Source organism: Dromiciops gliroides, chromosome 4 (assembly GCF_019393635.1).
Source record: "Dromiciops gliroides isolate mDroGli1 chromosome 4, mDroGli1.pri, whole genome shotgun sequence".
Lineage (NCBI taxonomy): Eukaryota > Metazoa > Chordata > Mammalia > Microbiotheria > Microbiotheriidae > Dromiciops > Dromiciops gliroides.
Window position 1 is genome coordinate 318,460,951 of NC_057864.1, and position 7,721 is coordinate 318,468,671.

Below are 7,721 nucleotides of genomic sequence, written 5' to 3' on the forward strand. Positions count from 1 at the left end.
TTGAGAGTAAAGTCCCGACCCAAGAAAAAGTAGTCTATGAATATGACTAAAAAGTTGGTTCACTTCTTATTTCGTCAATGGAATTAGAATTTGACTTCTGGTGTCTTTTGTAGAAAATTTTTATTATGGGGACATATAAGACTATCTAAAATTAATTAGTAGCAAAGGTACAAGATTGAAAGATAGATCATATAATGTGCATTGTTCCATCCCTCTGAAGACCACCTATTCACCTATGAAGGTTAATTCTATGTGATATATTAAACAACTTGACTTAGGTTCCCTTTGGTTTCTTAAGAAACTTGCAGATATTTAGACATGGCAAATAAATTTGTTTGCATTGTTTTGGCAGTATTGATTTTCCTTTCTACTAGTGTTCCTAGAGAGATAGTAACTGATTGAACTGACAGAAATATTCAACATCCAGATTATCATGAATCTCAAGTAAGAAGGGAATTGTCTTAATAAGATTACAGGTCCCAAAGAAAATTAAAATCATGTGTTCTTAAATTGGTGCCATTTCTCAGAATTTTTTCTTATGTTTTTCAAAATAATATTCAGCCTAATCTGTTGTGAAATAAAAACAAATAACAATAACCAGGGGGCTGGTAATGAATGCCTTGTTCACAGTGACTATGATATAATTTGATATTTTCTTTAATATTTAGCTTTCAATAAATCAGACATTTTAATGTTCAGACTTGACAAAGAATTTATTGGAAAATCTGAAGTTATATAGTGAATAGTGCACTGGGCCTGCAATCAGGGAGATCTGCATTCAAATTAAGCCGCAGATACCTTAAAATAGTGTGCACCTTGAAAAAATTAATTAGGCTCTATTTGCCTCAGTAGCCTCCAATCTAAATAGGACTAATAATAGCACCTGCCTTGTAGATGTAGTTGTAAGGATTAAATGAGAATTTAGCACATGATCTATCATATAGTAAGGACTATGTAGAATGCTATTATTATTGTAAGTAATTTCTTAAAAGTAAAGTTTAACTTTTTTTTACTTAAATTTTCAAATTTATCTTTCCCATAACCTCTTCCAGAAAGCCATATATTATAATAAAGAATTTTAAAAGGAAAAAAGAAACAATCAAACATAACCAATATATCAAAGAAAGAAGTCTGCTATTATATTCAGTGTATATAACCTAGTTTCACACCTCTGCAGAGCAACTGAAAAAAAAAAAAACGCATTAGCTGACTTTTCATATTTCTTCTTTGGGACCAAACTTGGTCCTTTTTTTTTAAATTTGTTTGTTTTTAAGTATATGTTTTATTTCTACAAGAATGCTTTTTTTTTACATAAAGCCTTTCTTTTTTACTTCTTTATTTCTTTGTTCCTGCAACAATTTTTAAAATTATGATTTATTTTAAACATAGATTTTTAAAAAAAAATTGAGTAACACATTCTCTCATTCCCTCCAACTCCTACCCCACCCATTAAGAAGGCAAGCAATATGTGGTAACTCTGAGGTGTTTTGATTAGCATTTTTCTAATCAATAGTGATTTAGAGGGAAAGCTAGGTGGCTCAGTGGATAAAGCATCAGTCCTGGATTCAGGAGGACCTGAATTCAAATCCCGCCTCAGACACTTGAAACTTACTAGCTGTGTGACTCTGGGCAAGTCACTTAACCCTCATTGCCCTGCCCCCCCCCAAAAAAAAATGATTTAGAGACTTCTTCCTGTGATTATAGATAGACTTTATTTCTTGTTCTAAAATTCTCCTGTTAATATCCCCTGATCATTTATCAATTGGGAAATTATTCTTTTTAAAAAAATAAATTTGACTTGCTCTCCTATATATCTGAGAAACAACGCCTTTATCAGAAAAAACTTGATGTTTTCTTTCCAGTTTCCTGATTTTCTTCTAATTTTGGCTGCCTTTGTACATATTAAAAAATTATCAAAATTGCCCATTTTACTTCCTGTGATACTTTCTATCTCTTGCTTGATCATAAACTCTTTCTTTATTCATAAATCTGACAAGTAAAATTTTTCATTCTTTCCTAATTTGCTTAAGATATCACTCTTTATGTCAAAATTTTGTACCCTTCTTTACCTATCTTAGTATACAATACTAGATATTGGTCTGTGCTTAGTTTCTTCCAAACTGTTTTCTAGTTTTCCCGGCAAATTTTGTTAAACAGTGAGTTCTTACACCAAAAACTTTGATACTTGAGTTTATCATGCACTAGATTAATATGATAATTTACTCCTGTGAATTATGTACCTATTCCTATTTACTGGAGCAAATAGGTGTCACATCAAATAGAGTATCAGACATGGAGTTAGGAAGATTCCTCTTCCTGAGTTCAAATGTGGTCTCAGATACTTACTAACTGTGTAACACTAGAAAAATCCCTTAACTCTGTTCAACCACATGAAAGTCAGCTTACCCTGTTTAACTAAGTTTTCTCATCTATAAAATGTGCTGGAGAAGGAAATGGCAAACTATGCAGGAGAGCCATTGGCTATGGGAAGAACTAGCTAGAATCTAGCAGAAGCTACAGCATAGAAAGTGGTAAGTACAGCTGTGGGAATAAAAGCATCATCTGCTCTTCATGAGCCAAATCTGAAAGCTGGATGAGGACACTTTCCCCAGACAAGAGAAGGGGGATGTTGTTAGTGATTCTCTGGATGAACAGAACCCAGCCCAGTATCCTAGGGGAAGAAATTCAGTTGCCCAGCCTCGAGGCCATGAGATCACAGCCTTGCACAATCTGCTGATTCAGTAAATTTCCTAGCAGCACTATGAAGTAGCTGTATCCCTCAAGTAAGCAGGCCCTGGAAGACTTAGAGATCTCATGATGAGAACACCCTGACTTCTTGACTCTCATGTATGAGGATTAGAATGAATATCAAGAAGCCATTCACCCCCTCAATGATGCTCTGGCTATCTGAAAGAAGAAATTGAAGGACCATCCAGCTATGGCAGCTACCTTGAATGAACTTACAGTTCTGTATGGCAAAAAAGACAAGTAAAAGGAAGCAGAGTCCTTGTAATGGACATTAGAGATTCAAGTGAAGGTGCTGGAAAATCTCACACTCAGATGCAGATAAGCAGCTGAATAAACTGGCCCTGCTGTGTCAGAACAAGGACATGGCTGAGGAGGTGGAGTACAACAAGTAGCAGGTTCATGAGGTCCACAAGATTTTCCTGGGACCCAATGACCCCAGTATGGCTAAGGCTAAGAATCCTTTAGCTTCTTGCTATCAGAAGGAGGGGAAATAGCAATGCTCCTTGTTATGAAATCTTTTCTCATACCCACGAGAAGGAGTTTAGCTAAGTCAATAGGGACAAGAATCCCATCTGGATGCATGCTGAAAAATGGGAAAAGAGCAAGGAAAAGCCCTTAGACACTGTCTCCTATGGAAAATATGGCAGTAGGCACAAGGCTTATGAAATTGATAGACTCACAGACAACAATATGCTGCAGAACTCTACAAGGAAAGATGGAAGAGACTCACACCCTGAAGGACTGTACCAGTCAGTTACAAGCAGGGCCTGGATGCTGCAGAGCAAATCAAGGTGGAGGATAGATCTGCAGAAAGATGGCATCAGGAGAGATGTTAGCAAAGGTAGCTGAGGGGCAGCTAGATGGCGCAGTGGATAGAGCACTGGCCCTGGAGTCAGGAGTACCTGAGTTCAAATCCGGCCTCAGACACTTAACACTTACTAGCTGTGTGACCCAGGGCAAGTCACTTAACCCCAATTGCCTCACTAAAAAAAAAAAAAGGTAGCTGAGAAGGAAGAGGAGGGACTGAATCTCTGGCTGAGCTGGGGCCCAAAGTTCAGAGTCCATAGCTGAGTGGTCTGGGGAAGGCAGTGGTTCCCTTAGGAAAATGCTACTCTTTTGGAAAACTCTGAGAGGCCCGGAGGTACAGCAGAGAAATGCTAGTGAAGAAGCTGAGGGGGTGAGGGGAGGTGAGGGGAAGGGTAGTGAAATGATAGTGAATAAGTTTGTGGGGCAGGAAGGGCAAGAGCCTCCCAGCCCCAGGATGATGTAAGCCAGTCAGTCCCTTCAGTGTCTTCAACTAGAGCATAGAGAAGTCCAAGCAGCTGGGCAACAACAACCAGTCTTACAGCTCAGTTCCAGCTCTCCTGACCTCTCCCAACAGAGCTCACTTATTGGCTAAGAGGGAGGGATGGGAGAGGGGATGTAACCCCAGACACCCTCAGCCTGCCCCTCCCCATCTCCTGTGCCTTCTCTGGATGTTTGCTATGATCCACAAGGGAGGGAGCAGTGAGAGACTTGAACTTCAGTTTTAATCTCTCCCTGTTTCAGACACCCTTCCCCTGAAGACTATTTCCTACAGCACATCCCCCACCCCCACCCCTTTCATTTTTGTTCAATCTCAAGGTGACCTCGGCCCCTGTCATTTAAGGCTTAGCAGCTCTAGGCTCATTTCCTTACCCAGACTACCCACATAAAATCTGGTGCTGTTAGTCTCATAGCCTAGAAATTCCCCCTATGTACTTATTCCCTTCTTCCCTTCTCAGCAAAAGCCAGGAGAGGGAAGAGTGGGCACCTAGAGAACTAGTGAAATCTCCTCAAGGATCTGGCAGAAATTCCCAAATCTGGACCTGCTGCCTGGCATTGGAAGAGGCTAAGGTCAGTAGGATCCTACCATCTCTCCATGGGGGTCTCACAGTAGGACTCTGGCCTTAGGAAAAAAGAACATTAAGAATCTTCCTCTTCCCTTCCCCAGGCCCTTGCTTCTGTTCATAGACAATAAGTTACTGGCCACTTTCCCACTCCCTTCCCCATTCCCTGGCCAATGTTGTTGGCCCTGGAGCAATACACTACTCTTAAGTAAAAGGCAAGCCTCTCCACTTCCCCATGCTCTGTCCATGCTACCTCCTTTACCCCTTCCCCTCTTACCTTTCCAGGGATGCTACCCAGACCTTAATCATTTCTACTTCATGAATATGCCCACAAGTCCTTCCAAAACTATTGCAGCTTGCCTTCTTATCCACTCGTGCCCCATGTATGTTGGACTAAGGCTCTGGCTTTGAGCTCTCTTCCATGTCCCATATTCATGTTTTTAACTGAAAGCCCCTACCCACCAATAATACTTTTCCATCTGCAATAGCTGGTGCTATTTTTAAAATTTTCCATCTTTGTTCCCTACATGTGGTAGTGCCTGTGTTTGTTAAATTTGCTCCCTTTGGGCTATATGTCAGTTACTTTCTTTTCTTTTCTTTCTTTTTTTTTTCCTTTTTTTGCAGGACAATGAGGGTTAAGTGACTTTCCCAGGATCACACAGCTAGTAAGTGTCAAGTGTCTGAGGTCGGATTTGAACTTAGGTTCTCCTGAATCCAAGGCCAGTGCTATGTCCACTGTGCCACCTAGCTGCCCCATTTCAGTTACTTTCTAACTCTTCCCTACCTCCCCTACTGTTTTCCCCACTCTTTTGTTAGTACTTGCTTCTCTCCCAAGATATCGCCTACTGATTATTCCTTCCCCTCCCACATGTGTGACTTCTAATACTCCCAATTCCTCCCCTTCAGATTCAAGGAGGGGGCTGTCCCCCTATCCCTATAACTGGGAGGGAACCAAGGTGGGAGTGGGGAACCCTTTTGCTTTTTTCAAGTGTTGTAGAAATAAAAACAGTTTGAATTAGAAGAAGGAGAAGGAGGAGAGGAAGAGGAAGAAGAGGAGGAGGAAGAAGAAATCCTGATAATTTATGTAGGCTTATTTTGTATGCTGCAAATTTGCTAAAGTTTTTAATTTTCCAAGTATTTTTTCAGTTGATTTTCTAGGGTTCTCTAAATATATCATACAGTCTGCAAAAAGTAGTTTTGATCCCTTAATGATTATTCTTATTCCTTCCATTCCTTTTTCCTTATCTTATTTCTACACATTTCTAATACTGAATGATAGAGGTGATAATAGACAAACTTGCTTCACCCCTGATCTTATTGGGAAGGCTTCTAGTTTATTCCCATTACAGATAAAGCTTGATCTTTGTCTTAGATAGGTACTACTTATCATTTTAAGAAAAGCTCGGGGCAGGTAGATAGCACAGTGGTAAAGCACCAGCCCTGGATTCAGGAGTACCTGAGTTCAAAATCCGGCCTCAGACACTTGACACTTACTAGCTGTGTGACCCTGGGTAAGTCACTTAACCCCCATTGCCCTGCCAAAAAAACAAAAAAACAAAAAAAAAAAGAAAAGCTCAATTTATTCTTATGTTTTCCAGTGTTTTGAATAAGAATGGATGTGGTATATTGTAAAAATCCTTTTCTGTATCTATTGAGATAAGCATATAATTTTTGTTTTGTTTTGTTTTATTGTTGAAATGGTCAATTATGATTATAGTTTTCTTAATACTGAACCAGTCCTGTGTTCCTGGTATAAATCTCAACTAGTCGTAGTTTGTGGTCTTTGTAATATATTGCTCTAGTCTCCTTGTTAGTATTTTATTTAAAATTTTTGCATCAGCATTCATTAGGGAAATTGATCTACAGTTATCTTCCTCTGTTTTTATTCTTCTAGGTTTAGGTATCAAAACCACATTTGTGTCATTGAATGAATTTGATAGGACCCTTCTTTACCTATTTTTTCAAATAGTTTTTATAGTATTAGAATTAATTCATTCATAAATGCCTCTGGTTCTGGTGATTTTATCTTAGAGAACTCATTTATGGCTTGCTCAATTTATTTTTCTAAGATATGGCCATTTAAGTGTTCCATTTCCTCTTCCATTAATCTGGGCAAATTATCTCTATAAATATTCATCAATTTTACATAGGTCATCAGTTTCTCTGGCATATAATTTGAAAAAATATCCCCTAATAATTGCTTTAATTTCATCTTCATTAATGGTACATTCACCTTTTTCACTTTTAATACTAGTAATTTGGTTTTCTTCTTTATTGTTTTAATCAAATCAATAGATGGTTTGTCTATGTTATTGTTTTTTTTTATTAAACCAGATCCTATTCTTATTTATTATTTCATTTTTTTACTTTCAGTTTTATTAATCTCTCCTTTGATTTTCAGGATTTCTATTTTGACATTTAATTGGGGACTTTTGTTCTTTTTCTAGTTTTTTTTTTAACTGTCTGATTTTTTCATCTGTTCTTTCCATTTTTTTATTAATGTATGAGTTTAGCAATATAAATTTTCCACAACATGCTGTTCATTTTAAAAATAATCTGGAGAAGGAAATGACAAACCACTCTAGTATCTTTGCCAAGAAAACTCCTAAAGAGGTCACAAAGAATAGGGCATTAGTAGAAAAATGACTAAACATCAAAAAGCATTGCTTTGACTGCTTCCCACAAATGTTGGTATGTTGTCTCATTGTTGTCATTCTCTTTGATGAAATCATCAATTGTTTCTAGTTTCTATGATTAGTTCTTTGACCTATTTGTTCTTTATCATTGTATTATTTAGTTTCCAATTAATTTTTAATCTATTCTTCTATGGCAAGATATTTAACGTAATTTTATTCCATTATGGTCTGAAAACGATGCATTTAATAGTTTTCCTGCATTTTTGTGAGGTTTTTATACCTTAACATTTATTATTTATTTGATTATTAGAGTTATCTAGGTCTGAGAGGGGAAATTTGAAATTCCCCAACAATATTGTTTTATTGTCTATTTGCTCCTGTAACTAATTTAACTTTTCCTTTGAGAATCTGTATGTTCTGTCTGAGGTACAGATATATTTAGTATTAAGAAAAGGTAATTTTCAGCAAA

General features: G+C 37.5%; 1 pseudogene; it reads left to right on the plus strand.

Moving 5' to 3' along the window:
- The first annotated feature begins 2,463 nt into the window (after nucleotides 1–2,463).
- Nucleotides 2,464–3,597, plus strand: LOC122755074 (annotated as a pseudogene).
- Nucleotides 3,598–7,721: the final 4,124 nt, after the last annotated feature.